The following is a 6,000-nucleotide window of genomic DNA, read 5'->3' as shown; positions in this document are numbered from 1 at the left end:
CGGCCGGCCCTAGACCACTGGAGCCCTTAAGTAAAAAAATTTCTATGAGACCTACTCAACATGAACATTCGAAAAACATGAATTTCTAATTATATTTTAAATTTCAACAATAATCGACAAGATCCATATAAATTTTAAAGGGATAAACCTATGGTGTCACAGTTATATGGTACCACAGCTAGATTCAGCCATTAGATCTAGCTCTGGTGACAACTGTGGACTAGATTCAATAGTTGGATCCAGCTGTGGTACCATATAACAGTGACACCATAGATGGACCCATTTTAAAGAAGTAAAATAGTTAAGAAGATAATTTTTTTACTTCCTTTTGAATTAATATTTCAAGAAATTATTTTTTTCATTTTAAAAGTAAACCAATAAATATAATAATTTTCATTATAAAAAGAAGCGTAAGAAATTATTTAATATAAAATAATTAATAAATTAACTAGATTTTGTATTGAGAAAATAATAATGAATAAATTAGCAGTTAGTATATTTTATTAATTATAACTCTTTAATATTAAATTTACCATGTATAAAAAAAATAAAATTTCTAAGAGAGGTTTAAAAAATATTCTTTCCTATTATACCTAATTTAAAAAATTTATATGAATTTTAGTATTGGCCTTCTTAAAATACAGACCTTAAGTTACCGCCAACTTTACCTAAGCTTAAATTAAAACCACCTTCACTTTTGTTCTAGAGCTTGTGGGGCAATAGCGTCTTAATAAGAGCAGACACGTGGCCTTCATACAAGTGGTGCAAACATTTATAAATTATTTTACACAACGACGTCGCTTTTTTTCTTATAGAGGAAATCAGAGTTAATAATTGTGCATGCGTCATTTAGCGTCAGACTCAGCCCCCACTTGTTCGCGCATCAGACATTCCACCAAGTGCGCCGCGCCGCCATTCCCGTCAATATGGTAGTTAAATCTAACGGCTCCATCTAAGATTTGAGGAATTGACCAATTTACCCATTATTTGAATTTGAATTGGTTAAATTTCAAAAATTCCAGATCACTACTATAAAAAAATAAAAATAAATAAAAAGTTCCAGATCACACTTTACAATTGTGTTGCTGCCCTTAAAGTACAATTTATTTCACAATTGTCAAAAATCAACGGTACGCGTAGAGCTGTGGGACCTCGCCATATTAATATCATCATCATCATCATCCGCGCAAATTCTGGAGCAACGCTTCCAAGTTGCAACTAAAACTGGGGAATAAATGGTAGTATCTCTTCCCGAGTAACGGAAGCTTTATTTTCCTCTCAAAAAAAAAAAAAACTGGGGAATAAATGTATGCTAAAAGGGGTTTTTTTTTTTTTTTTTAACCCCTGAACAGAATCTATATTATTCATCATCATCTCACTTTCTTTGATTTAATTTATAATTATATAGAAACCTATCCAAAGACAGAAGTTTAAAAAATCATATAAAAGACAAAAAAAAAAAAAAAATATTGCGTTCATATGTAATGTAACATTGTTTCTTTAATCTATACGTATCATTATTTAATTCAAAATGATTTTTGAAACGATCAAAACATGCATTTCTTTTTATAATAATGTATCAAATAATAATAAGTAGCCTACCAAGGAAGAAGAAGTCGCATCACATGTCCTATATAATGACATATTCCAAAATAATAATAACAAAACAATAATAAGCGTCTCCGTATTATTTAGCGTTTTGAATTAAAATATAATAAATAATGAGTAGCAATATGACAAAAGGGCACAAATCAAATGAATCATGATTCATACTTATCGTGTCTAATACGTATCCAAGTTGTAGAATGTGTGGCGCGCATCGGAGTGATAATATCTTTGCACAATTACAATGACAGTATAAATTTTGTATCGTAAATAGTGTAGCACATGGTCTTTCATTTATTCATTACAATTTAGTATTACGAAATCATTTCGGTAATAATAATATAAACACTTAACTATTGACAAATACACGAGATTCATTTATTGTTGGCACGCTTGTCGGGAATTGGAATATAAACTCTGTATTCTAACCGAACAAGCATATGGTTACTCTAAAATTTTAGGGGGAATTTATTAAATATAAGCGACCAACTAGCTTTGCAAATGCAAGTTTATATTACCAAAATAAATTGGGGTTTACTACTTTCTAACTAGTGAAGATGAAAAAAAATTAAGATTCTCCTTCTAGTATGCTTTCTTTCTCTTTAAAAGAGAACAAAAGAATGGAGTAGTTTGGAGTTTTAATGACTTCATATCGCACTCATTTATTTTGAGTGCCTTTTTATTATTTTTTTGTTGGTGGTTAAATTGAGGGAGTGATTTATGAGAGTGGGTATGGGTCTTAAGACACTAGGTTTCCAGACATTGGGTAGGTAGTAGGTAAAGAGTTGAGTTGTGCCCACCATTCATGGACAAAGAGGAATTAATACGTAAATGCAAACCAATCTCCATCTGTGAAGGAAATGAACGTAAGTTAATTTTCAGAAGTGGCATGGAAGAAAAGGGAGGACGCATTATGGCTAACTCTCTGATTGCAAAAATATTATTGACAAAGAGCATACACATAAGGGATTAAGATTGCATTAGTGCAAGCATGGAAAACAGCAAAAGAGGTGAAAATTGAAAACTTGGGCAACAATATCTTTATTTTAAAGTTTGGGTTGGAAGCTGATAAGTGAAAAGTAATGGTTGGAGGGCCATGTCAGTTTAATATAGTCTTGATTGTACTTAAAGAGCCTAATGGAATTGGAAATATGAGAAAACAAGAATTTACAATGTTCTATTAGTATGTATGGAGTGGGATAATGTTCAAACATTGGGGGGGGGGGGGGGGTTTTTGGGAGAGGTGCTAGAGGTAGAAACTCATGACGAAGGGGAATGTGGCCCATACGTAAGAGTTAGAGTATCCATTGAAATTACGAAACCATTATAGAAAATGGTCTTTCTTGGAGTTGGATGATAAGGATGAAGTGGAGTTACCAGTATTGTATGAACGACTCCTATATTTCTATTTTTGCTATGGAATTATTGGACATCAACTTAAAGAGTGCTCGACATACAATGGGCAACCAAAGGGAAAATTGCCTTATGGAGTTTAAATGAAGGCATTGTCCAAAGCTGAGAAAACTAAGTTGAATCGAGGAAAAAATAGAGGGAATAGAAGGTTTGAGCAACCACTCAATGGATTCAGAGTAGTAGAGCATCATAGAAGAAGTCAACCACAATAATCTGGTTTAAACCCAAATGTAAATAAACTCGGGATAAACCCACCTAGTTCAGAAGAAACTGATAGTCCGGCAGCTAAGATTGATGAGCTATTAACGCAGATGACTCTTGACCGAGAAAACAACAAGATAATAGTAAGAAACAACCTAGCTTAGTGGCTGCTAAAATGTAGCTGACAACATAAATGCTTATGGAAGGCGAGGAAAAGAAGTGGAAAAAAGAATTGGAAGAACACAAGTAAAAAATTGGTGCTTAATTTAGCACTTAGCCAAATTCCAAACACCAGCTTAAGTCAAGAGAATGAAAATTTAAGTTCAAATGAGGTGGTATATGATGGGCCAAATACAAACACCATTAGGGCCAAGAGAAGAAAATGAAAGTTACAGACTAAAAGTGCAAGTATCAAAAGGCATAAGTAAAGAGAGGTTATTTGTGGGGAAAAAATTGATTTGTGAATAATGAAAACCAAGCTCAAACCACAAAAGAACACGAATTCAAAGCCCCTTCAAAACCAATACAGCTAAAACAAACTCCTGCAATTTGTTTTTCACCAAGATAAAAACTGAACTAGGATTGCTCATGAAGGGAAGAGGAAATTGATCTTACTCAAAATGCAATTCAAGTGGCGGAGGCTGTTGATCAGCCTCGCTGATAGCCATGAGAATATTAAGTTAGAACATCCAAGGGATGAGGAATGACCGGACGTTTATAGCTCTTTAAAAATTCCTCTAGATATATAAACCTTAGTTGGTTTTCATGTGCGAAACTAAGCTAATGACTATACAAATGAATAATGTGGGAAATAAGTTGAATTTTAACAACTATTTTGCCGTAAGTAGTAACAGAAAGAGTAGTGGCTTTGCTATATTATAGAACTCTAGTACAAGGGTAAATATTACCTCATTCAGCAACCATCATATTGATGTTGAAGTAGACATTGAAAATGAGAAGCATATAAGATGCACTAGGGTTTATGGACATCCAGAGACGAGTCAGAAAAAGCACATTGGACCTTACTCAAAAGATTGGCGGGTTTGTCTTCATCTCTATAGTTATGCTTTGGTGATTTTAATGAAATATTGCATTTAGAAGAGAAAAATGGAGGAAATGACAGAGAGGCTATTATGATTATTGAATTTAGAAAAGTTGTCCAGGAGTGTAATTTGAAGGACTTGGGTTGTTTAGGCCAACCGTTTACATGGTCCAATAGAAGATTTGGTCCCCATTTTATTGAAGAGCATCTGAATATATTTTTGTATAGCAAAGATTGGACAAAAAATTTTCAAGATCAAGTTGTAAAGAATCTAGTCAGTTAGTATTCTGATCATAACCCAATCTTCATAGAAGTAATAGGCGTGGGTAATGGAGGATACTACAATAGAATAATTTTTTCAAGAGTCCATTACGAGGACTTGTGTAGCTCATATGATAAATGTAGAGACATAATCCACAAAGTTTAGTCAAAAGATGGAAATTGGTCAGGGAGTAATGTATGACTTTTAGGGGTAGTAGTAAGAAATTGGAGAAGCTGATGAACATAATAAAGGAGCTCTAACAACACAACACACAATATGATAGTGGCAAGGAAGTGAAAAACATTGAAAGAAAGATTCATCATCTTTTGTTGGATGAGGAGATTTTCTGAAAGTAGAGGTCTAGGGCGGATAAGCTTAGAGAGGAAGATAAAAATACAAAATTCTTCCACTCAAAAGCTTCATCTAGAAAGAGGAACAAAATGTGGGGTATTGAAGATACACAAGGAAAATGGATGACAGAATTTTGTAGATACTTTGCAAAGTTATTTTCTACTTTCAACCCCACTCAAGATCAAATAGAGGAGGCGCTGAGAGGAATGATTCCAAAAGTGTCACCAGAAATGAATGAGCATCTGAGTCAGCCGTTTACAGACGAAGAGATTACAAAAGCATTAGCTTAAATGTGCCCAACCAAAGCGCCGTGACATGATGGGCTTCTTGTTGCCTTCTATAAAAAGCACCAGAGATCTGTCAAAGAGAGAGTCATTAATACATGTCTTTGTATTCCAAATGAAATAGGTAATATTACCCCTCTGAACCATACCGATATTGCCTTAATTCCTAAAGTTGAAAAACCTAGTAAAGTGATTAAATTTAGACCAATAAGTATGTGTAATGTTATTTGCAGAATTGTTGTAAAAACTATTGCCAACCAATTGAAAACTATTTTACATGATGTAATTGGTTTGTCTCAAAGTGCATTTATTCCCAACCGATTGATAACTGATAACATCATTGTTGGGTATGAATGCCTCCATAAGATCAAGCATAGTAAAGGCAAGAAAAAGGGATTCGTGGCTTTGAAGCTAGACATAAGTGAAGCTTACTATAGAGTGAAATGAGATTTTTTAAACCAAATTATAATTAGACTAGGCTTTGAGGATAAATGGGTGAAATTAATAATGAATTGGATTACTACTTCATCTTTCTCTGTAATTATCAATAGAACACCTAAGGATATGATCACTCCACAGAGGGGTTTGAGGTAGGGATGCCCACTATCTCCTTACTTATTCATAATATGTGCAAAAACTTTTTCTAACTTGCTGAGGCTGACAGAGAAAAAAAATAAAAAATAAATTCATGGGTTGAGATTTAGACAACATATCTCCATTTCTCATATTCTTTTTACAGATGACAACTTGATTTTCTCTAGAGCCTCACCCAAAGATTGCCAACATCTCAAGGACATCTTTGATTGTTATGCTCATGCTTCTGGACAATTTTTCAATTTGGT

The sequence above is a fragment of the Citrus sinensis genome, chromosome 6 (assembly GCF_022201045.2).
Source record: "Citrus sinensis cultivar Valencia sweet orange chromosome 6, DVS_A1.0, whole genome shotgun sequence".
Lineage (NCBI taxonomy): Eukaryota > Viridiplantae > Streptophyta > Magnoliopsida > Sapindales > Rutaceae > Citrus > Citrus sinensis.
This window is presented reverse-complemented; position numbering follows the sequence as displayed.